The sequence below is a fragment of the Leuciscus leuciscus genome (genome assembly GCF_965113295.1).
Source record: "Leuciscus leuciscus genome assembly, chromosome: 23".
In the NCBI taxonomy this organism is placed as follows: domain Eukaryota; kingdom Metazoa; phylum Chordata; class Actinopteri; order Cypriniformes; family Leuciscidae; genus Leuciscus; species Leuciscus leuciscus.
In genome coordinates, this window is record NC_138747.1 from 20,878,238 (window position 1) to 20,904,819 (window position 26,582).

Below are 26,582 nucleotides of genomic sequence, written 5' to 3' on the forward strand. Positions count from 1 at the left end.
GAAAAGAGGAAAAGCAAACAGAAAATGAAGCTGATGCACCTTTTCACTTTTCTAACTCGTTAAGTACCTCACATGTCCCTTGTGAAGATTTTATAATTGATTGCATTTTATGTTGCAGCGAGTAAAGGTGCATCACATTTGTGAATTTCGTGAAATTACACAGGCAAAAAGACAAAATTGCTGATCGTGTGGATTCTTATTGAAATGACTGAATTCACCAGTGAACATTCACAGAACAACAGATCATTTTACTGCACCTTAACTCTGTTAAAATGGAAAATGTTTTCTGCTTGTTGTGACATAAGGAATACTGTTTCCGGGTCGAAGCCTCTACCTCTACTTCCTCTATCTTGTTTCTAGATATTGAGAATACTCAACAACCATTTATGGGAACTGTTGATTCAAGTCACACATTTAAGCTTTTCAAAAGGCATAGTGTACATTTCAGTCTCCAGTCTCACGGCATCCCAGACTTCAACATTTTATGATTCAAAATAGCTGAATAACTAACCATCTGAGATTTCGGAATAGAGATAAAGGTTAGGATCCTAATTTTCAGGAATATTACAGCACAATGAGTGTATATTAGCACTGTTTTTTGTTTGTTTTTGGCATCTGATAGAGCTTTTGGACTTGGAAACAGTGACGTCAGACTTAACAAGCGGACTGAAACACATGTTTTAAAATTAAGTGAAGATGGACATTTTTAATTAGTCAAAATTGTAATTTTTTACATTGATTTATTACATGGAACATGTGTTTTCCATGCATTTTGTTGAGATGTCTTTTCTTGTGTAGCCTATTGTATACACATGGTTGATTATTCATGTTACTTATGTATTATACTATTTTTTGTGCTATTTTTTGTACTATTTATCTCAGCTTTTTTTTTCAAGTGCATGGAAGTGTATGTATTAAAATGGATCTAAAATATGTAATAAACAATTCTTATTTTGTATTTGGTTCAGTTTGTTTATTATAATAGAAGTTAATGGTGGTAACCATAGTAACAACATGAAATTAATTTAATACAAATAAAATAAAATTGAAATTTGGTTCCTGGAGGCACCCACAGTGGTTCCACACAGTGCCTTATATAAGAGTTCCTCAGGAAACCTGTGTGGTTCCTCAGAGAACCGCCCCTTTTTAAAGGGTGCCTAGAGGATCTACAGACGGTTCCGCCGGTGTGGCAAAGTGAAGAACCCCAAAAGGTTCCTCCAGGCACCTTTTATTTTTACAGTGTAGAGTATGATTACGACAATGAGTAGGTCCTGACACATGTAGTCTAACTCCAATAGAGTTAAGAATGTCTTTAAATGCCAATCCCAATGCATCTTTTTCGATATCTACATGTATATTAAAATCCCCTACAATTAGGACTTTATCTGCAATCAGTACTAACTCTGATAGAAACTCAGTAAATTATTTGATAAAGTCTGTATGGTGCCCTGGTGGCCTGTATACAGTAGCCAGCACAAATCTCAAACGCATTTTTTATCATTTACACTATATATTGTTATATTAAGCACCAACACTTCAAAATAATTATATTTGAAACTAGACTTCTTAGTAATTCTGAAAATATTACTATGAATTACAGCAACACCTCCCTCTTTGCCTTTCAGATGAGGTTCATGTTTATAACCGTAATCTTGGGGGGTGGACTCATTTACAGTCATGTAATCGTTTGGTTTTAGCCAGGTTTCTGTCAAACACAGCACATCTAGGTTGTAGTCTGTAATCATATCATTAACAATAAGTGCTTTTGAAGTAAGGGATTGAATATTCAGCAACCCAAGCTTTATCATTTGCTCATTTGTATTATATCTGTCTTTTTTAATTTGTTGAACATCAATAACATTTTTACCTTTAGATGGGTTTGGAAGTTTTTTGTATTTCCAAATTCGGGGAATAGACACAGTCTCTATATGATGATATCTAGGTGAAAGAGGCTCTGACATCGTACTTAAGAGTTCACACACCTCTTTAACATTAATTTTATTGATCTCCGACTGGCGGAGTCGAACATCATTAGTGCCGACGTGAATAATAATCTTAGAGAATTTACGATTAGCATTAGCCAGCTCTTTTAAATTTGCTTTGATGCTCTGGCTCCCGGCAAACATGTGATTATGGTGGCTGGTGTCTCTATTTTCACGTTCCGTGTAATAGAATCGCCAATAACTAGGGCACATTCAACAGGATTCACAGTGGGTGTTTCACTGAGAGGGGAGAATCTATTTGAAGTTGTAATCGGAACGGAAGAGCGGTGTTTTGTCCCACGACTACAGCGTCTCACCGTCACCCAATTGCCCTGCTGCATGCGCTCTACAGCCGGAACCGAACAATGTACAGAGTTCACTAAGCTAGTTGCATCCAAAGCAGTATATAAGGCCCTTGCACTCTTACAATTAGCCTTGATTAAAGTTTGGATGCGTGTCTCTAGTTCTGAAATCTTCTCTGTCAGCCTGACTATCTCCCTGCATTTATCACATGTAAATCCTGTGCTGACAGAGAAGGCTATACTATACATGTTACATGAAGTGCAAGTGACAATAAGAGGAGAAGATGACATGACTCACCGTCTTTGTTGACTGATCCTACTCACCTAAGTTGTTTGATGATCTTGTAAAAGGTGTGAGAAAAAATTTAATAAATAAAGAGCACACGGATGGCACAGTTACAGGCTAGCGAATTACTAGCATGTTGTGCTAGCAATAACAGTTTAGATTGAAGCTAGCGATGTCAGGTTAATGTGTGATGTTGAAGCTATATTTAGCAGTATAAACAACAAGGAATGATAGTAAATAATGATTCAAAACAGAAAGATATACGAAGCTTACAGACGCAAACCAACTCAACAGCAGCAGCAAGGCAGACAGGAGAAAAAGAGTATGTCCAAAGGCCAGGGGTTTCTGGCCCGCCGAATACATTGATCGAAAGCGGGCCAACTAGGGCTTGAGGAGTGGTCATGAACAAAGGCAGAGTTTATCTGAGTCAGGAGAGGGTCAATACCACTGCTAAAATACTACTAAAGGCTACTTATGTTAATTGTGATAAATACATGTTAATGGAAGCGTGAAGAACTTAGACAAATCATATATGATTATAATCGTGTATTTATTTGGTTTCATGTTTCATCTCTCTCTTCCTTGTGCCTTTGTTAATACCTGACAAATGCATCTGCATATGTCATAAATGACACATACACCAGTTAACTCATACAACTCCTGTTTATGTCCGTGAGCTCCCTCTTTTGTTGCTATGGCTGAAAGGATAACAGTTTCACGAATTCACACTTACAAATAATTAGACAGAGTATAAGAGTATGCATATTTGGTGTGCTGTCTGGGGGAGGGCAACGACCTTGAAATGTGGCCTGAACCCAGCGCCAAGAACGAGGAGTCGGGGTGACGGACAGATTCAGAAAAGACGGTAAAGGAATGAAGGTGAGTTGGCTATAGGCCTCCAATTGTACTGACTGGGTAGAACTTTTGAACATGCCCCTACCGAACTTTGTTAATAAAACATCATACAGTGAAATGGGAGAGACCTCCTCAGGTCTCAAACCTCCACAGATTGCATACTTATATAGAAAATTAAAAGAAATAGCTCACTCTTTCTAAAGAAATGTGACGTATACATGATATTTTATCAATTAAAAAGCCTTGATGAAGTTGTTTTGTGCATTCCTGTGATCACAAATAAACGGAAGCAGGCACAAATGAATAGGTCCTATGTGTTCTATTTTTATGCGGACTGGTAAATACTAGTTTGTTTCAGCTTCATTGATGTGCACTCCTGAAACAAATTAATAAATTACTGTCACTGTAACATTTTTGATTATAAAACATTAGTCAAATATCAGTTCTGTAATCTTAAAGGTAGGATTGGCAATTTTGGAGATGCAAGCTAGCTTTAAAAGCATAAGATCCCACCCTCCCTTCAGAGCGCTCTCAAAAGCCACTGAATAAATATATAAATATACACTCACCTAAAGGATTATTAGGAACACCATACTAATACTGTGTTTGACCCCCTTTCGCCTTCAGAACTGCCTTAATTCTACGTGGCATTGATTCAACAAGGTGCTGAAAGAATTCTTTAGAAATGTTGGCCCATATTGATAGGATAGCATCTTGCAGTTGATGGAGATTTGTGGGATGCACATCCAGGGCACGAAGCTCCCGTTCCACCACATCCCAAAGATGCTCTATTGGGTTGAGATCTGGTGACTGTGGGGGCCATTTTAGTACAGTGAACTCATTGTCATGTTCAAGAAACCAATTTGAAATGATTCGAGCTTTGTGACATGGTGCATTATCATGGACCATTATCATGGTGCATGGTCATAAAGGGATGGACATGGTCAGAAACAATGCTCAGGTAGGCTGTGGCATTTAAACGATGCCCAATTGGCACTAAGGGGCCTAAAGTGTGCCAAAAAAACATCCCCGACACCATTACACCACCACCAGCAGCCTCACAGTAGTAACAAGGCATGATGGAACCATGTTCTCATTCTGTTTACGCCAAATTCTGACTCTACCATCTGAATGTCTCAACAGAAATCGAGACTCATCAGACCAGGCAACATTTTTCCAGTCTTCAACTGTCCAATTTTGGTGAGCTCGTGCAAATTGTAGCCTCTTTTTCCTATTTGTAGTGGAGATGAGTGGTACCCGGTGGGGTCTTCTGCTGTTGTAGCCCATCCGCCTCAAGGTTGTGCGTGTTGTGGCTTCACAAATGCTTTGCTGCATACCTCGGTTGTAACGAGTAGTTATTTCAGTCAAAGTTGCTCTTCTATCAGCTTGAATCAGTCGGCCCATTCTCCTCTGACCTCTAGCATCAACAAGGCATTTTCGCCCACAGGACTGCCGCATACTGGATGTTTTTCCCTTTTCACACCATTCTTTGTAAACCCTAGAAATGGTTGTGCGTGAAAATCCCAGTAACTGAGCAGATTGTGAAATACTCAGACCGGCCCGTCTGGCACCAACAACCATGCCACGCTCAAAATTGCTTAAATCACCTTTCTTTCCCATTCTGACATTCAGTTTGGAGTTCAGGAGATTGTCTTGACCAGGACCACACCCCTAAATGCATTGAAGCAACTGCCATGTGATTGATTGGTTGATTAGATAATTGCATTAATGAGAAATTGAACAGGTGTTCCTAATAATCCTTTAGGTGAGTGTATATAAAGTGCTGTGAATAGTTATTTGCCCCCTTCCTATTTTTTTGCATATTTGTCACACTTAAATTATTCAGATCATTAAACCAATTTTAACATTACATAGATATTCCGAGTAAATACAAAATGCAGTTTTTAAATGATGATTTCATTTATTAAGGGAAAAAAGCTGTCCAAACCTGCATGGCTCTATGTGAAAATTCTGTGGACTGATGAGACAAAAGTTTAACTTTTTGAAGGTGCGTGTCCTGTTACATATGGGATAAAACTAAAACAGCATTTCATAAAAAGAACATCATACCAACAGTCAAACATGGTGGTGGTAGTGTGATGGGCTAGGGCTGCTTTGCAGCTTCAGGACCTGGACGACTTGCCATAATTGATGGATCCATGAATTCTGCGCTGTACTAGAAAATCCTGTAGGAGAATGTCCCGCCATCAGTTCGTCACCTCAAGCTCAAGCGCACTTGGGTTATGCAGCAGGACAATGATCCAAAACACTCGAGCAAGTCCACCTCTGAATGGCAAAAAAAAAAAAAAAACGAATTAAGGTTTTGGAGTGGCCTAGTCAAAGTTCGATTGAGATGCTGTGGCATGACCTTAAACAGGTCGTTTATACTCGAAAACCCTTCAATGTGGCTAAAATAAAACAATTCTGCAATGAAGAGTGGGTGTGAAAGACTCAATGCCAGCTATAGAAAACACTTGATTACAGTTCTCCCTGGGCGCTTCAGCACACTGCTGACCTTTCCTCTCCTCACAAAAGAGCTTGCGCGTGGCACGTCTTTTTAAAGATGTCTCGCCGGTGCACTTCTGGGTGTGGTCGACTCGTGTTGTCATCTGATGGACACAATCGCTGCCTGCCGTGTTTGGGCTTAGATCATGCTCAGGCAGAGTTTGTGGATGAATCATGTTCTCATTGCGGCAACATGACAATCGTGGTGCTGCGGCCAAGACTGAATGACCTCCGCGGAGTTAGAATCCCCTCTGCCACACCCCGATCTATCCCCTCCGCGAGAGAAAATACAAAATACTTTGGCTGGTGGCCAGGGTGACCTGAGGGTTACGGTGTGGAACAAAGCCACAACGATGCTTCCTTGGGCCACACCCCCCTCTTGAGCGCCACAACCCGCAGGCGTCCTCCAGAGTGAGATCGTGGGTCCATCTTCGGACACTCCCCGGATCTCATTCGGCGCTCCAGATGATGAGACGATGTCCATCGGATGTCCTTCCGGAGATGAAGACTCGGCTGTGCTGCCGCCTTCGGGTGCGCCAGCATTGCCCGAGTCTGATCCAGAATTGACAGCCATGCTCTCCCGGGCAGCTGCGAGCATCGGGCTGGAATAGAACCCTCCACCCTGTCCCGAGCGCTCACGGCTGGATGATTGTTTTTTTGATTGGATTGCTGGATGATCCGTCAGCGCCCGCCCCCAATACCTTTCTTCCCGGAGGTGCATGAGGAGGTCACAAGGTCCTGGAAGTCACCATTGTCTTCCTGCGATTGCTCAGTGTCCTCCTCCGCCTTCTCTTCCCTCGATGGGGCCGCGGCCAAAGGGTACACTGGGGTCCCCCCGGTGGAACGTCCTGTTGCGATGCAGCTGTGTCCTCAGAAAGCTTCTACCTGGCGTGGTGATCCAAAGCACCCCTCCAAAGCCAGTAGATTTTCGTCTACCCTGGTGGCGAAATCCTATAGAGCTGCGGGGCAGGCCGCCGCCTCGCTGCATGCCATGGCCATCCTGCATCCTGATCCGGGGCTCATGGAAGAGCTGCGTGCCGCCACCGACCTCACTCTCCAGACGACGAAGTCCATTCTCCATTCTCTCCATTCTTCCTCGACACAGACCATTTGTATGGTTTGCTTTTGAGGCGCAGGCATACCAGTATACGGTTCTCCCATTCGGGTTAGCCCTGTCCCCTAGCATCGTCACGAAAGTTGTCGAGGCAGCCCTTGTGCCACTCCGGCAACACAGGGTTCACATCTTGAACTATCTCAACGACTGGCTGATTCTAGCTAACTCTCGAGATCAGGTTTGGGAACACAGGGAACTGGTGCTCCGGCACCTCGCCCGTTTGGGCCTTCGGGTCATCTGGGAAAAGAGCAAACTCTCCCCCGTGCAGATGATCTCTTTTCTCGGTATGGAAATCGACTCAGTCGCCATGTGCGTGCAGCTTACGAGCAAGCGCGCGTGCACAGTCACTGCTGAATTGTCTGAGTCAAATCGAGAGCAAGAATGCGGTTCCAGTGAAGTTATTTGAGAGGCTCCTGGGGCATATGGCATCCACAGCAGCAGCTTCATATGAGACCGCTTCAGCACTGGCTTCACGATCGAGTCCCGAGATGGGCATGGCAACAGGGCACACTTCGAGTACCAGTTACTCGGACCTGCCCTTAGAACGAGTTTCCAGGCATGTTGTTGTCTCAACAGGTGCCTCCACCACGGGCTGGGGTGCCATGTGCAATGGACATGCTGCTGCGGGCTCCTGGACAGGACCCCAGCTCCTTTGGCATGTCAATTGCCTCGAGTTGCTGGCAGTACGCTTGGCTCTGCACCGCTTCCGGGCGTTGCTCAAGGACCAAAATGTACTAGTCCGTTCAGACAACACGGCGACAGTAGCGTACATCAACTGACAAGGTGGTCTACATTCCCGCCGTATGTCGCAACTCGCCCGCCATCTCCTTCTATGGAGTCAGAAGCATCTGAGGTCGCTTCGAGCCATTCACATCCCGGGAAAGCTGAACAGTGCAGCCGACGAGCTCTCACGGTTTCAGCCACTTCCTGGGGAATGGAGACTCCATCCCCAGACGGTTCAGCTGATTTGGGAACAGTTCGGTGACGCACAGGTAGATCTGTTTGCCTCCCTAAACTCTACCCATTGCCACTTGTTTTATTCCCTGACCGATGGGACCCTCGGCACGGATGCACTAGCGCACAGCTGGCCGTGGGGCCTCCGCAAGTATGCGTTTCCCCAAGTGAGCCTTCAGGGAGGATGAGGAGCAGCTTCTTTTGGTTGCGCCTCATTGGGCCAACCGGACTTGGTTCTCCGAACTGGTGCTCCTCGCAACAGCCCCTCCCTGGCCAATTCCTCTGAGGAAGGACCTCCTTTCTCAGAGACGGGGCACCCTCTGGCACCCACGTCCTGATCTATGGAACCTGCATGTGTGGGCCCTGGACGGGACGCGGCAGGTTTGAGTACCCTACCACCTCAGGTGGTGGCTACCATCACTTCCGAGCGTTGAAGTGGAACCTCTTTGTCATCTGGTGTTCTTCTCTCCGAGAAGACCCCAGAAAATGCCTGATCGGGTCCGTGCTCTCCTTCCTCCAAGAAGGGTTGGAACGAAGGCTGTCTCCTTCCACCCTGAAGGTTTACATGGCTGCCATCTCTGCGCACCACAACCTTGTGGAGTCGAAAACGGTGGGACAGCATGACCTGGTCGTCAGGTTCCTGAGGGGGGCGAGTAGACTAAATCCTCCTCGCTCTCCTCTTATACCCTCTTGGGACCTTGCAGTGGCCTTATCAGCCCTGCAGAGAGCTCCATTTGAGCCATTGCGATCAGTGGAGCTTAAATTCCTGTCAATGAAGCTCCTGGTCGCTTTGGCCTCCATCAAGAGGGTAGGGGACCTGCTGGCATTTTTTCGGTTGACGAAGCGTGCCTGGAATTTGGGCCGGCTAGCTCTCACGTGATCCTGAGACCCCGGCCTGAATACGTGCCCACTCCTTTCAGGGACCAGGTGGTGAACCTGCAAGCGCTGCCCTCGGAGGAGGCAGACCCAGCCTTGGCACTGCTCTGTCCAGTACGCGCCCTCTGAGCTTACGTAGACAGAACGCAGTGTTTAATGACCTCAGACCAGCTCTTTGTCTGTTATGGTGGGAAGCTGAATGGAAACCCAGGTGAAAAAGACGTTTTGCTGGATTTTCTTCACATTGTAGCACAATAAACTTAAATTACTCCGTCATTTATGGTCATACAGAAAAAAGAAATATAAAAAAAGAATCTGTGATATTTCTACTTGTGTATGTGTCCACTTACAATCAAATCAAAACATTGTGCTTTTGTAAAATAAAGAAAATAAACAGGGTGTGCGTTCTGCCTCTCCGTCGCGGTGAACTTTTTGTTCTTGAGCACGTCTATAAACTGAAACAAAACTCAGTGAATACTTCTCACACATTTATGAGCCATATACCTTTATAAACATTTAAGTGTTTACTTTTAAATGATCGGATTCAAACTGAAAACAAATATTCTCTGTTTAAGTAATTTGTATAAAACCAACAGGATGTCCAGTATCTCAAACACTTGCTAATTACTTTTAATTCGACCACGCCCACTCGCGCAAAAGTGATTCACATGCAAATCGTCCACATGCAACGCGAACGCCCTCATTACCTCAAACACAAAACACCAAAACACTTCACAAGTCTCTGCTTTTCGTCGAGTTGGGAAGACATGTCTGAGCTTACATTGGATTTACATCAGAAGAAGAAGAACGCGATTTGAAGACAAGAAAGATGTAAGGTAAGAAATTCTTACTTATTAGTTTATGGTATTGTTGCATAAACTTCACATTGCAGTTGAACTGTTGCTAGATATATGGTGAATATTATAATATTTACACCCGTGTTTACTGTTAAATACTGTTTGTGGATATCTGCTCAAACGTAGATATGTAAAATATGGTAACCATAATGTTTCATATATTGGAGCGCGATCGCGTTTGAATGTATCATATTTTGGAGCGCGATCGCGTTTGAATGTGTCATATTTTGGAGCACGATCGCGTTTGAATGTATCATATTTTGGAGCATGATCGCGTTTGAAAAGCAAAATGCACCAAACAATAGGCTTTATATTTTTACTATTATCTAATTTCATATCATCATAACGAATGGAAACATTTGAAGTAACATATGATAATCAATATATTTTTCTCTAGCATAGTTGTTACTGAAATTCTTAGATTTATGAAAGATTTATAGGCTGCTATAGGTTATTGTTATTATTATTTTATGCAGCACTGCGCATAGCCTATGCCTACAAGGCACAACAAACCTGGTGTTCATTATATTATATATTGTTGGAAACATTTGTGTGTGTGTGTGTGTGTGTGTGTGTGTGTGTGTGTGTATTCTGTGAATTTTAAAAAGCAATTTTAAAATTGTAAAATTTATTCCCAAAATCGTGCAGGCCTAGTTTCTCTTGATACCAGTATGTTCACTTTTTTTTTTTTTCAGGGACCAGATGCTCCACTGAGTCCTGCTCTGAGTCTCTGTACATGAACATGGTAAAGTGAAAATCAAACACCTTGGAAATGAAAGGTATGTACAATGTTTTAGGAATGGCACAAAGGTCTCTGTCTTTGGATCATTGTTTTCAATGTGCTCTTTTGTCATTTGTTGTGTATTTTTGGATTATGTTGTGTTGTAAATAAATCCAAACAATCTAAAAGCCATTCTTTTTTAAATCTCCTCATTCTTTGTGCAAGGTTGCTCTGAATGACAGGGCCTGGTCGCTCCTAATAGGGCAGTTAGGGGAGTGTCTTTGTCTTTCTCAGGTGTTGAAGGCTTACATATTCATGAGATGATCACGCCTCTTCGCATATGGCTTTCTCACACAAAACACGTCTTAGAAATTTTAAATCAATATATTGTCTTATCTGAATGAGCAGTCAGGGTGATTTTCACATAGTTTTGGAGCAAATATTCTAGGCTACGTGATACAATTTTCAAAAGTCTTGTGAAGAAATAATCAGTATGGGTTTCATGGCCTTATTTCAGTGACAATTTTTTTGGTATTTTCACAAACCACGCATAAATGTCATTATCTCAAAACTACAAACTTTTACATACATGCTGCTGATATATTATTGTAGCAGAGTTTGTGCTAAATACAGTGTAATAAGACTTTAGCCATGACAATGTCACAAGTAACAGAAATAAGCACAAATGTCAGAGCATGTCAGAACACCTCCAGGGCCAGAAAACAGCTCAGACCTCAGAGGGTTAAATGTATTAAAAATATACTTGAAATACAAATAGTATGTTTATAATACATTTGTATTACCAACATGCTTATTTGAAGTGCATTTTAATATATTTCTAAAAAGTATACTAGAAGTACATTGGTAATAAATATATGCTTAATTATACTTTAAATAAATATGCTAAACAAACAAGCATAATTTGAATATATTTCTAACAAATGCACTACAAGTACATTGGTAATAAATATATGCTTAATTATACTTTTAAGAAATATGCTAAACACAAGTATACTTTTAATATATTTCTAAAAAGTGCACAATAAGTACATTGGTAATAAATAGTTAAATTTTTAAGAAATATGCTAAACACAATCATACCATTTGTGTGAAGTTTTAGTGTATTTAAAGAAAACATACTTATGTTGCTCTTACTTAAAGTACATTTGTGTAACTTGTGTAGCAAAATGATTAAGCTTTTAGTGTGTTTAAAGTACTAAAGTATGTTTAAAGTGGCCTAGTGCAATATATTTGTAATATTTATGATTTTAATATTTTAGATTTTTGTATAATGTACCAACTTCTAATGTATTATAAACATTTGTCAACTATTATTAAGCATTGCGATAAGCACTTAAAATGTATGTTGTTCACTTTTACTTGTTTGTAGGCTATACTTGTAAAGGGCTAGGCTGTTGTCCATTACATGATATGTTTTTACTACTGAAATTCCCACAAGGATATCAACATCATATTATTTTAAATGCATTATAGATACATTTTCCAAAGACGTTTAAATGTTGTACTTTTTTAAATTTGAAAAATACGAATAACACACGTGACTAATCCTGATTGGTTCCGGAGCCGTTGAACGGCTGTGATTGGTTCTTGTGATAATAATGAGCTCACTCACACCTCACTCAGAGCTTGCTGTGCGTTCCTTGAATGTGATTAGATTTCTAATAATTTACAGTGCCCTCCACAATTATTGAACCCCCTGGTAAATATGATCAAAATTGGCTGTAAAAAATAAATCTGCATCGATTATCCTTGTGATCTTTCATTCAAAAAATGTGCAAAATTCTAACCTTTCATTGAAGTAAAAGAATTGAAAGTGGGGGGAAATCACATTATGAAATAAATGTTTTTCTCCAAAACATGTTGGCCACAATTATTGAAACCCCTAGAATTTTTTACGAGTAAAATATCTCTGAAGTATATTCCCATTAATATTTACCTTTTTTAGTACACCAGGGTGACTAGGAACATGAAACTGTCCAGCTATGACTTCGTGTTTCACAGGAGTTTAAATATGAGGAAACACAAAGGCCAAATCCCCTTAATCATCCATCACAATGAGTAAAACCACAGAATACAGTTCTGATGCGTAGCAAAAGATTGTTGAGCATCACAAACTAGAAAGTGGCTGTAAGACAATAGCTAAAGAATTGAAAATCCCCATTTTGACCATCAGGGCAATAATTAAGAAGTTATAACCAACTAAAGATGTTATGAATCTGCCAGGAAAAGGACGTGTGTCTATACTGTCTTAATGCACGGCGAGTATGAAAGTTTGAGTGGCCAAAGACTCTCCAAGGATCACAGATGGAGAATTGCAGAGATTAGTTGAGTCTTAGGGTCAGAAAGCCTAAAAAAAAAATTATCAAACAACCCCTACATCCCCACATGTTGTTTGGGAGGGTTTAAAAAAAAAACCTCCTCGCTCATCCAAAAACAAATTCCAGCAAATTTAATTGTCAGACACGACTGGATCTTCAAACAACACAGGGTTCTGTGGTCAGATGAGACTAAAACAGAGCTTTTTGGCAGCAAACACACTAGATGGGTTTGGTGAACACAAGGATAAAAAGTACCCCATGTGTACAATTTAATATACCATTGGATCTTTAATGTTGTGGGCATATTTTTCTGCTGGAGGTCCTGGACTTCTTGTTCAGATACATGGCATTGTGGATTCTATCAAATATCAACAGATAAAAAATCAAAACCTGACGCCTTCTGCTAGAAATCTTATAATGGGCCGTGGTTGGATCTTCCATCAGGACAACGATCCAAAACAAACATCAAAATCAAAACAAAAATTTGTTGTGGAGCACAAAATGAAGCTTCTGCCATGACCGTCTCAGTCCCCTGACCTGATGAGTGGGCTGAACTGAAGAGAAGAAGCACCAACATGGATCTGGGAATCTGAAGGATCTGGAGAGATTCTGTGTGGAGGAATGGTCTCTGATCTCTTGTCAGTTATTCTCCAAACTCATCAGGCATTATAGGAGAAGACTCAGAGCTGTTATCTTGGCAAAAGGAGATTGCAAAAAGTATTTAATAAAAGGGTTTCAATAATTGTGGCCAACGTGTTTTGGAGAAAAACATTTATTTCATAATGTGATTTTCCCCCCACTTTCAATTCTTTTACTTCAATGAAAGGTTAGAATTTTGCACATTTTTTGAATGAAAGATCACAAGGATAATCGATGCAGATTTATTTTTTACAGCCCATTTTGATCATATTTACCAGGGGGTTCAATAATTGTGGAGGGTACTGTAGATTAGAAATCTAAATTTAAACTGGAGCGATCGTGTTTCTTTAGAGGACTTGGAGGAAACCACGTGTAACGGAAGGCAGGTCACCCGGCCTGCGTGTTGATTAAATTACTGAAATTACCCCGTGATCAAACCCCCTCTAGTCTGGGACCTAATCAACTTACTGGAACCCTCATTTACAAACCCCTCTATTGTCTTAAGACTCCGACGCGCAGGACGTGCTTTATTCCGAAGTTTATTACGTCAGTACAGTGGTGTAGTCTACGTGATACGCAGGTATACGCCGTATACCCACTAGAAAAGGCCAAGGATTTGCGTATACCCACTTAAAAAAAGCGTAAGGATACGTATCAACTTCGTTTTGTGTCAGAACTGTCACACTTTCATTCATAAATTCACCCCGTCTGTGTTTGCGAAGCGACGGATCGAATCGCGGAATCCAGTCACAAATGGAACTTGCTGTATAAAGCAGAACGTCACGGAATTAGGCTATTTTTGAATGAATAAATCAAAAGTAGCTGCTGTACAATGAATCAAATCTCGATATGGACTAGTGTCTATGAATATTAAAGCTAAAAGAGACTGCAATTGTTCTACGCGTCTCTGGGAATGAGCGCTCAGTGTATGCTCCACTACACACACACACACAGAAGTACGCGTGACTCACGCTCGTGGTGTTTTCAGCGTTTCACTGTATTGAGACATGATGTAGGCTACACATGTGCATTTCATCGCAGAGCTGCTATGAGAGTCACTTGATGAGAATTTCACCATTTCATTTGATAAAACTATCGTCATTCATTCGTTTCATATACACACAGAAACTGTTATGTCTTTACGACAACCTGTCAAAATAAAAGTTCTGTATAACTTGAAGAAATTATAACAGAAATATATTACTATTGCACAGAGTATACTTCAGGCCTAATAATAATAATAATAATAATAGTTTATTAAAACACACAGAAACTCAAATGTCTACAACCCACCAAAATAAAAGTTAGGTCTAAAGGCCATTGCACACTGAGTCCGAAATTTTCGTATGCGTTTTTTCGTGTTCGTCAGCCTTAAAATTCGTCACGCACAGAAACCTTGCACACTGAGTCCGATGCGTATTTATTAAACCTTTGCGGAAAAAAACGCAACAAATTCAAATTGGATTCGTCAAGCAGTGAGGATGATTTTGTTGCCCTCTTTCTTCTTAAAAAGAGAAAAAGAAAGAGGAAATATTGGGTCCATCCAATCCTGAGATTGCGCCGAGAGGAAGGAGAGTTTCACCTCCTTATCAAGGAGTTGCGAAATTATCCCGAGCGATTTAAAATGTACCTCAGAATGTCAGTGGAACAGTTTGATGCTTTGCTAGCGATACTCCACATATTAAAAAGAAGACCACCAATTTCCGTGAACCAATCGATCCTGAACAGACTGGCAGTATGTCTAAGGTATGGACACACGGGGACGGGGACACGCGCGCGCGCACACACACACACACACACACACACACACACACACACACACACGGCTGGCGTGTGACAGACACTTGTCTGCTTGTCAGACGCGTTTATACTGTCTTATGGTCAGACGCCACTCTGGATTTTGTCGTTTGCTTGTACGGTGGCTTTGAATTGTCAAAAAACCTCTCAAAATACTGGCTGTGGATGCGAAAAACGCAGAAAATCGAACCCGATCCGAATTTTTTTATTACGGACGAAAGTTTCGTAGACAGTGTGCAAGCGTGATTGACATAACGTGAGGTCGAATTTTTTTTTTTACGTGCGAAAATTTCGGATGCGAATTTCGGACTCAGTGTGCAATGGCCTTAACTCAAATTAATTAGAAAGGAATTGCACAGTAAAATGTATTTTAAAATAAATTTTTTTTCAAAAACACCATTTCTAAAAGTAAATTGGTATTTGTGCCTATAATGTTTTGTTTTTTTAAATTGTTGATAATTGTCAACTGATAAAACCTGTGCTTCAGGGACCATATTCATATAACAAATAAATAAGTTGATAAAACTTAAGGCCATTGCACACTGAGTCCGAAATTCGCATCCGAAATTCTCGCACGTAAAAAAAAAAAATCGACCTCACGTTATGTCAATCACGCTTGCACACTGTCTACGAAACTTTCGTCCGTAATAAAACAATTCGGATCGGGTTCGATTTTCTGCGTTTTTCGCATCCACAGCCAGTATTTTGAGAGTTTTTTTGACAATTCAGAGCCACCGTACAAGCGAACGACAAAATCCAGAATGACGTCTGACAAGTTGATACACTTCGTCTTGCAGCACAAGTACTGTATGAAAAACAAAATGCGGATTACAAAGACATTGAATAAAATATAACCTGTAACTTATACAGCTGTTCTGTCTGCCCAGCGCTTCTGCCGGCCGCGCGCGTGTGTGTGTGTGTGTGTGTGTGTGTGTCCGTCCATAGACATACTGCCAGTCTCTGTTCAGGATCGATTGGTTCACGGAAATTGGTGGTCTTATATTTAATATGTGGCTCCAGTATCGCTAGCAAAGCATCAAACTGTTCCACTGACATTCGGAGGTAAATTTTGGAATCGCTCGGGATAATTTCGCAACTCCTTGATAAGGAGGTGAATTAAACTCTCCTTCCTCTCGGCGCAATCTCAGGATTGGATGGACCCAATATTTCCTCTTTCTTTTTCTCTTTTTAAGAAGAAAGAGGGCAACAAAATCATCCTCACTTCTTGACGAATCCATTTTGTATTTTTTGCGTTTTTTTCCGCAAAGGTTTAATAAATACGCATCGGACTCAGTGTGCAAGGTTTCTGTGCGTGACGAATTTTAAGGCAACGAACACGAAAAAACGCATACGAAAATTTCGGACTCAGTGTGCAATGGCCTTTAGTATTTCATAATGCTCTCAATTACATGTCGATGCATACTGTATGCATTAGTGAGTGTGGTGGTGCTTATGGGGTGACGCTCTGGGCTGGGTGAGTATGCGGCGGGGGGGGAGCTGGGGGTGTTATATTAGAGTATACTCACTACAAAAAACTAGACTACACCACTGCGTCAGTACATAGTCGGAAGAGGCGTGTACCTCTGCAAAACGTAAGGAGGTGGCCACAATCGTCCTTCCAGACGATTGGGTCACGCACGTGAGAAGGCGTGACTTTAGCTCCTTCAAAACACGGCGCCATATCTCTCGATCCTTGCAGTTCGCCAGAGAGAGAGAGAGACCCGCCTCCTTCCTTCTTCCAAGAAACCTTCGTTTGCTTTTTATTTTGTTTTTAATTCTAAGTCTTTCTTTTCTTGATAGTTTACCTCAGTTTGATAATTTTCTTACAAACCAACGAAACCAACTTAAGGCTAAATCATCTTTGGCTAAGTTGACGAACGCTCTGAGTTACCATCGCAACAAACTCCGCCTTGACGACGCATCAGACCACGTGTTCCAGGCTCCTTTTGTCCACAACAGACGCACAAACGAGGGCCAATAGGCAAAACAAGTAAAGTAAAGTTACATTCTTAAATTCGCAATCCGAAAGAAATGCTGTTTAAGTTGTCTAAGAATTACTAGAAACTGTTGGGGTCTCGGTGTGAAGGAATGTTTTAAACTGTCTTTGCCTTTCTCTAATTATCTCACTCATTCTTTACACACACACTTACACTCACACACACACATACACGCACGCGTTACTAGACAAACACACGCACGTGCTCCCAAACCCACACATCCCCTTACACGCTACCATCTTACACACACACCAAAAACTCTCTCATTTTTCTCTCTCTCATTCTCTCTCTCTCATTTTCTCTTTCCCTCTCATAACCTTTATTTTATTTTATTTCTTATTGCGATCGTTTATATTGTTTGTTTGTTATGCATATTTACTCCTGCGTGATTGAAATAGTACATGTAATCTTTAGCTTGAGTAATTAAAATTCCATAATCTTTTGAATTGAATTTGTCTTTTTGTATCATTACTGAAGTCCCTGAAGGTGCGGTCCAAAGTTACAGCTCTACCTTGATTTTACTAGTAAACTATCTAAGCTGTCTAAAACACGAAAATAATCATTCCTCGTGGCCACAGGAAAATTATTTGTCGGTGTTGGAGACGATAGGTTTCTGTTCAGAAATTGTCCATACTATCTGCCGGACGTATAGTTTGCATGATAAATGAGAATTAGCCTCTACCTAAATTTCCCCTAATTAAAGTATAATTCTATCTACTTATATCAGTAGTTACTACGAGTAATCGGGTTAATTATTGATATAAGCTGAGGTTTGACCTATTCCCTATTTGGAATAATTTGATTTGTGTAAACGGCATATGCATATTCATATCTTATGAATATTACCTCTCATTTGAGCTAATAAATTCCCTAAAATAGAGGCATTGTCGCTACACACACAATTCATATGGATTAGGTCATGTTTTTTGCGATTAACTTTTTCAAACGTGAACAGTTTTGGTGAATCGTTCATCAGAGGGATAAAAGTTAAATCTCTCAGGTTTCATTAGCCTACGATATCTCAATTTTTCTTTCGAAGATTAACGGAATTCTTAAATGTTTTGCAACTACTTAAGGTTGAGTGATCATGACGGCATTTATATATATATATATATATATATTTTTTTTTATCTAACGTTAATAGAAAACGTAGGCCTAACTGTTAGTGTTGTTTTTATTTTTTCCCCATCTTCAAGTTTGCATGACGTGTGACATTTGGAACCTCATTATGTTTGAGGTGCAAGCACTGATTCGAAGGAAATGCAACAATGAGGAAAACTCAAAGACCAATCACTCCAATTCACTTGAAGGATGAAGATGGTTTGAGTTGTAACAGTACTTTAACTGTTTGCAGCTATTAATGACTGCACTTTATTGACTGTAGTTAGGTTTATTTATATTTATGTTAATGTATTTTTTTACAGTTTACATATGCTGCTGTACTGATGTACACTGGGTGTAGTACATTAAAGTTTACTAGCTTTCAAAGTGTGTGTGTGTGTGTGTGTGTGTGTGTGTGTGTGTGTGTGTTTTATACAAATATTTTTTACTGTGTGTTCTATTGAATGATAATTTTTCCACTGTATTTGTAATACAATAAAATATATTATTTTTATAATTTTAGCATAAATGAGGCAGAAAATGCTACTGATAACACAGTAATAGTGTACTTGACTACTTTTAAAATACACCATTAACATATTTAATTATGTTTTATAAAGGTACTGTTAACATAGTTAAAATATATTTGAAATAAATTTACTATATAAAAAATATGTGAGCAATACATAAATATGATTTGTATATATTATATATTCTTATATTTTAAATAATGTATAAGTGTATTTAAAAATGCATTAAAGATCGGTTCAATTGTACTTAAAGGGGTAACAAAATAAAAAGCATATTTTAGTTAATCTTCAGTGCGTCTAAAAATAGCACAGTTGAGTAAAATCTTAAGTTTATCTTAAGAAGTACTAAAGAAAAACAGTATATTAAGTACAAAATTAGTGTGCGAAAATGGAGCACTTTAAGTACATTATGGAAGTGTACTTTAATAAAATTTATTTTAGTGCACTTTTTTAACCTATTAATACATTATAAGTATAATTTGTATATATTTATTATATATTATTATTATATCTTAAATAATTTATTATTGTATTTAAAATGCATTAAAGATGGTTTCAGTTTTACTAAAAGTGGTAACAAAATACATTTTTTTTTAAAGCTGAAATAGTATATTAAAAATACACTTTAGTTAATCTTCAGTGTGTTTCAAAATAGCACAGTTGAGTACACTAAGATGATCTTAAGTTTATCTTAAGAAGTACTAAAGATAAGCTTTTAGTATATTAAGTACAAAATAAGTGCGCGAAAATAGAGCACTTTAAGTACATTATGGAAGTGTACCAAGTGCACTTAAATAAAATGTATTTTAGTGAACTTTTTTTTCACCTGGGAAGGCTCTCTCCAAGCAAAGGTAGTCTCACTGGATAGAGCAGGGGTCTCCAACCTTTTTTCATTTGAGAGCTACTTTTTAAAAATGAAAGTGGCCGAGAGCTACTCATGTAATACAATACTTAAATCTCTTAAATAATGTCTCATAACTCTCATAGTAACAACTATCCAAACTGCTTTATACCTAAAATAGTTTTTGTAGGCCTATATATGTCACCCTTAAATGTCAGAGAAAAGAACAGAATCAGAGATTTAATTTTTTTTTTTAAATTGTACTTTGCATATTATACTGTACAAACACATAATTATAGTTGATTTTATAGTGCATGATAACTAGAGATGAAATGGCATGAAAATTTCATTTCATGATTATAGTGACCAAAATGATCAGGGTTATCATAGAATCCTGTTCAAAAAGTACTAATACTACACAATAAAATCAATTCACCAAGTTTTATGTCTAAAACCAGCAAATAACAAATAAACTTAGCATCAATATGCACTTTTTGTTTACATAAACATTAAAATAATAACATTAAAAATGATGGCCAGATTTTAAAGGAGTGTCTTGCAACGTTATCTACTAACATGTACAAGTTCAAATAAAGTTTTGACAAAAAAGTTTTTTATAAAAAGATAAACCTCACATATTTCAGACTTTAAATCATTTTTATAAAAAGAATGAGTCAAAAAGATAAATTACTGACATTTACAATGCACATTAGCTTATCTCTTATTATTAATAGTAAAATTCGGTCCGATTTTCCAGTGGCGTCTGTCGTTGCTATGCAACCATGCACTGCGCTCTCCACAACGACAAAGAAGTTTTAGTAGCTTATAGATTTCCACCACCGAAAAACGTTTGCTGTAGCTCTGCTACAAGATTTATTTACGGAGAAGAAAAAAACACCCGTAGTGTTTGGGTGCACCCCCATCCTTCATGTTGACTCGCTGCGCCTGGAAAAACAGCGCGTCGCTTCAATTATTTGAAATAACGAACTTGAGTGCGCAAAAGACGCGATATGTGAACGGCCCTTGGCGAGCTACCTCCAATCAGGCCACGAGCTACTGGTAGCTCACGAGCGACGTATTGGAGACCCCTGGGATAGAGGACGCCATTGTCTTGGCTTACCAGACGCAAGGTCGAACATGCCCCCTAGGGGTGAAGGCACACTCCACCAGGAGTGTAGCTTCCTCCTGGGCTCTAGCGCATGGCGCCTCGCTAACAGACATCTGTAGAGCTGCAGGCTGGGCGACACCCAACACTTTCGCAAGATTCTATAATCTCTACGTAGAGCCAGTGTCCTCTCATGTACTCGCTTCCACTAGCCAGTAAGTAGGACCTGCTCGGAGTCATCGCTCGCTGCGCCATTCCACTCCGTGGATTGGATACATGCACTATTTCACTCAGATGAGTTCTCCTTAGACCCTGAGTTCCTCCGGCACTGTTGATGACGTCACCAGAGTGCATGCCCGGTTGGTCAGCCCTAGTGATTGGCTAGGTGCTCCATGTGCATGGTTCCCCCGTTGGGCAACCCCCACATGTGTATTTCCACGGTAAGACTCCACCTCTGCAAGACCCCTCTTGCCACCCTGTGGGCTGGACACCTCTGAGTTCCCATATGCATCCCGCACTCGGGTCATATGTGTATTCTAAGTCCGCTGTGTTACATATTCCACCTGGGATATGCCACCCAGTGTACCTTGGTATTCTTGCGTTAAGCCTAGCCCTTCGTCCGTGCTAGTCTCTCGACAGGGAGCTCAGTCTTGTGCAGGGCACTGGAAGACAGTCGCTGTGGCGTGATTGAATTGGGACCCCCATTTTGTCATTCACTGACATAACTCGTAGTGACTGAACGAAACGGAATGTCTCGGTTACGTATGTAACTCTGCCACAACCGCTGTACCGCTGGAATGGCCTGGAGTTCAGTCTTGGCTCCTCAGCGGAAAACATGATGCAAGATTGCCAGCGTCCTCCTTTTACACCCACGCGGTGGGGCGGAGTTGCGCTATGCAAATTCCGCAGACCCATGGCATTTCCATTGCCATTGGCTCGTTTTGTAGAACTCGAAGGTGATAGGCTTCTAAGCGAAACCCCCATTTCGTCATTCACTGATGTAACATCTCTGTTCCCTCCTCAGGGAACGAGGGTTACATAAGTAACCGAGACATTTCCTGTTGAAAAAGATATATGCAGGGTAATGGCTTCCACAAAACCATTTACCATGGATTAACAACCTCATATTTCACAGTAGGTCTGTCTTGAAAATTTTTAAAAGTTATTAAGGAGAAAAATATTGGGATTTTTATACATGTGGAACCAGGCTATTGCAGTCTATAACCTACTGAGACCCAGAAAAAAAAGTTTGTTGTATTTAGTATTTTTTTCATGTCATTGCATTGTTTAGAGCATGCAAATGTATGTTTTATTCATATGTTATACTATGTCCTCTGTAGTGGACACCAGAGGCCTGTTGCATGAAGCTAGTTGAACAAACTCTGAGTTTCAGAGTAGGTGTAGAGTTGACAAATCCATATAAATCCAACCTGGTTTAAATCAGGTTCAGCGGGTTCCCATAGCTCGGTATAAATGTTCTCTGTCTACTCAGATTTAATCCAGAGTTCGCAATAAACTCTGAAGCACGTGCACCTGAAAGTGTGACACATGCAGCAAACAGCCAATCACACAGAACATGGAGAGTGTCTGTTTGATTCACTTCTCGCAAGAGAGCCGACATAATTCACTTCTCTGCTGAAGATTAAGAAATAATTATGAAAATTTTGTATGAAATTAAATGCATTTACAAGGCAGGAATAAACACTGCTGCAGTGAAAGTTTGAGAAGGCAGCTGAAAGAAAATATCTGACTATATCGATGCAAGTGAATCAAACAAATAGGCCTTATAATTTATATAGTTTCACAAAGAGCTAAACCGAAAACACTAAGCTTAATCTGTTTAAAAGTTTAAACTGTATATTAAAGCTTGCATCTGTATATATATATATATATATATATATATTTATTTAAAAGCAAAGTTTTATATTAATTGTAGATTAATAAAATAATTACAGTATATGAATATATTATATGATTTATTTTTAATTACAATTCATATAATATAAATATAATAAATAATTAGCAGCAAAAGATGGGCACTATCACTCTAAACTGCTTTGGAGCGAGAGATACAGAGGGAGTGGCTTTATTGCATCAGATATCACTTTACTCACAGCTGATTGGTCCAGTTTTGACCCAGAATAAAACCTGCTGCAGAGCAGGTTTGCCATGTAGGTAAGTTAACATGGTAATGAAACCTGCTAAAAAACAATCCAACTTCATGAGCCTGAAACTGTTTGCTCAACATTTCTCAACAAATCTCAAATTTGCTTGGGTAGCTACTGAAACTGGCTTCATGCAACAGGCCACAGGACTCGTATGAAATGACATCTATAGGCTAAAACAATGGGATTTTTTTTTCATTCACCAATTAATTTTTAGGTTTCAGGATTTCTTTAACCAAACTTTGTATAAAGATGATTCTCAACTATGTTATGAAAGAATGGTAACGGAATGAATTGATATACCATTTTACTTAATGCAATATGTAGGTAAAAGGGCCACAAATGGTCCCATTCAATACAATGTATATAAGTGTATATCATTTGCATTTTAATGCAAGTTCAGGAGGAGCACGTTCATATAATTAACACAGAAAGAGCACATTCAGTTAATCAATTCAATTAACGAGATAAGAGGTATAGCAGACTTACCTCGGTTCTATGAGAGTTTTCCAGCATCCCTCCTCCACGCCCCCGATCTCCTCATTTCTAACTGGGTTCAGGCCAAATTTCGAGCTAGGTGCCCTCCCCTCGGACAGCATGCCAAATACGCATTACCTTTACTCTATTTCAGTGGTTCTCAAACTTTTTACACCAAGTACCACCTCAGAAAATATTTGGCTCTCCAAGTACCACCATAATGACCAATATGAAAATACAGTAGCGTAGTAGGCCAAACTATTCAGCTACGGTTATACACAGCTCAAAAATGAGGCAGCTTAATTTTTAAGAAGAATATTTATTATTGTCAGCCACTTTAAACATTGTAAGAACACAGTTTGAACATTAACACTGCACTGTGCTGCTTGCATACAGGTAAATAAAAAACTTGAATAATGATTCAATTCAAATGTATTGCACCTAAAAGTGAAATAAAAACTGTAGCTTACTGTACTTAAAATATTAAGTAAAAAAAAGTACTGTACTTAATTAAAATTTTAAAAAAGGCTGTGTATTTATATTTGACATTTTTAAACGTACATTTAAAATATTCTGGCTGACCCCTGTGAGTTTTTCAAGGCGATCATTATTTAGAACTGATCACTTTATTTTTTCCATGGTGACGCATCATTGCTTGTCACGTGACACACCGCAGCCACAATAGCGCTGAATGACTAATGATCTGCTTTTATTTCATTTTTTTTATTCTAAATATTCACAAATTTGTTAGCTATGGCATGAAATATTTGATATTCCGCTTGTCAAATATATGCAAGTGGAAGTGTTATGTTGTTTAAACACATTTATAATGATCGCGTTAGTTAAGCTATATGCGTCGTCATGTTAGTTTGTGCCACTGTTCAGAGAATCGGATCTGTTGGATTTACAGAACGTGAATTCATCCACTTCTCCCATGAAAATACATGAAAGTAAGTGGCCGGTGAACTGGGAAAAGAATAGAGTTAACTTTAAAGTTACTTACACAATTTGATATGAATCAAATGTGTCGTCTAATTATAATGGGAATTATTATTATTTCCGCTTCCATAGACATCAGTGTGTATTTTACAAATTCTAAATGTATTGTTTTTTTTAATAGTTATGTGTTTTTTAATAGTTTATGTCTGAAACCTAAAATTAACATTATGTGGTTTAACACTGAATAATTGTGATATTTGACAGCGCCTGAGTGGCGCGCGTCCGTCTGTGGCTCAGCGCCAGCCAACTGCGAAAGCACATTTGAATTTAGCAGTTGATCACGGGATGCACTGGCCGTTCTACTCACACCGGTGTAATCGTATCGTACGCTCCAGGGACCAGCCAAGACTGATCACAAAATAGACAGTAAAAGATCACACCGGTTTGATCTTGCGTGCGAAATTCAGTGATTCCTCTGCGTACCACTAGACGGAGCCTGCGTACCACTAGTGGTACACGTACCACACTTTGAGAACCACTGCTCTATTTATATGTTTATATTTATATTATATGAAAGTGTGAACTCTTGAAGTAATGGAAAAAGAAGTGTAATAGTGTAAGTAATAATTGGCAACATTTTCATAATAATATCTAATATTTCATTGGAATATTGATATATAATTTCTTACCCTATATTCACTTGTTGTGTATACCAAAATGCCTGACAAACATGCTTTAAGTCTTGGAGTCCTCTAAAGAGGTTATGTTTGAAATTAATGTCAGTCATTTTTAAAGACGAAGGAGAAGTTGTTGTCATAGTGAAACCTCCAAACATGTGGTATCGCTGAAAAGCCCTGAATGTGCTCTTTACAGGAATGGTGTCAGAGAAATTCACTAAAATATAATGTCCACTATATTGGACAAAAGTCCATTCCTGGGTCCCAGGAGGATAAAACACTGAGAGAAAATAGGAAGCTTATGTAAAGAATGTACCATGAAAATAAGATTAGGCCTATTTCTGAGGCAGTACAAACCCAACAAGAGAAGTACCTTCAAAATCACTTTTGGAACATTAAGTGCTGTTTATCTGGAGCAAATATCTGAAATCCCTGTGATTAATAGCATGGAAATCAAAATTTAAAAGCGATGATCCACTACACAAACTATATTGGGAAGGATTACGTTTTGATTTAGTTACAATCCCTTCTTTGTGAAGAGCGGAAGGTCTTTTCAGACAACACAATTGAGGCAAGTGAAGCATGCCAAACACTAAGCTGGCAAATTGGCACTAGTTGCTTGTTTGACTGTGCACTTGTCTAGTGTAATTACCCTCACAAAAACTCAAACTTGAATGTAATAATCCTATTTAATCATTAAAATAAAGGAAGAGGATGTAATTTTAGCTGTTCTACTTGGACATCAGAAGAAATGCTGCATAATGGTTGTTGTACCTAATTGTTTTGACTCATAATGTTTAAACTCAGTAACTCCAACTTCAAATTAAATGGAAGGAGGCAATGTCAGGACAGGACATTAAAAACTCTGAGATTCGTGGTTTGAAGGTTACTTTGAAAGTGGATTCCATAACACAGCAATAAAATCAGGTACTGCAGTGCAAGGCAAACACATCCAGGTCAAACATCATCCCATGGTCTGAAAGTTTATCAGTTCCAGCAAAGATACTACAAGTCTATATATATATTTTTTTTTTTACATTTTCATGTGATGTTCAAAACATCAACCAAATGCATGTCCTGATGCCTGAGCCTCAACCAAATGCATTTCAATGTCTTTGACAATTGTATATATGAAAAATAAATAAACTTGAAACTTGAACAATTATGTGTACATATTAATCAGAGTAATATGCTTGTTTGTTTTCTGTTTTGAGAAAAAGAAGAAAATTTAACTTTTGTTGTTTCAACACACATGACTTTCTTTCTTCCATGGAATACAAAAGAGACATTTTGAAAAATTTATTTTCCATGTGATGACAATGAATTGTGACTGAAAATGTCAGGCCTAAAAGATTATACCAAAAAGCATCATAAAAGTGGTAATTACAACTTGTATGCTATATTTCAAAGTTCTCTTACGAGAGGTCTCTCGTACTGCGTAAGATATCTTACGCTAGGGGAAAATCCTTTTCCGCGAGATATTGAAGCCAAAAATTATCCTTAATTTTGTAATAATGCAAAAC

General features: G+C 39.3%; 2 protein-coding genes across 2 annotated transcripts in view; both read right to left on the bottom strand.

Moving 5' to 3' along the window:
• LOC309488511 (adenosine receptor A1) overlaps positions 1-26,582 on the bottom strand; it is a 56,527-nt gene that overhangs the window by 22,482 nt on the left and 7,463 nt on the right. The gene's annotated exons all lie outside the window — the stretch shown is intronic.
• LOC309488521 (uncharacterized protein) overlaps positions 1-26,582 on the bottom strand; it is a 245,752-nt gene that overhangs the window by 7,533 nt on the left and 211,637 nt on the right. The gene's annotated exons all lie outside the window — the stretch shown is intronic.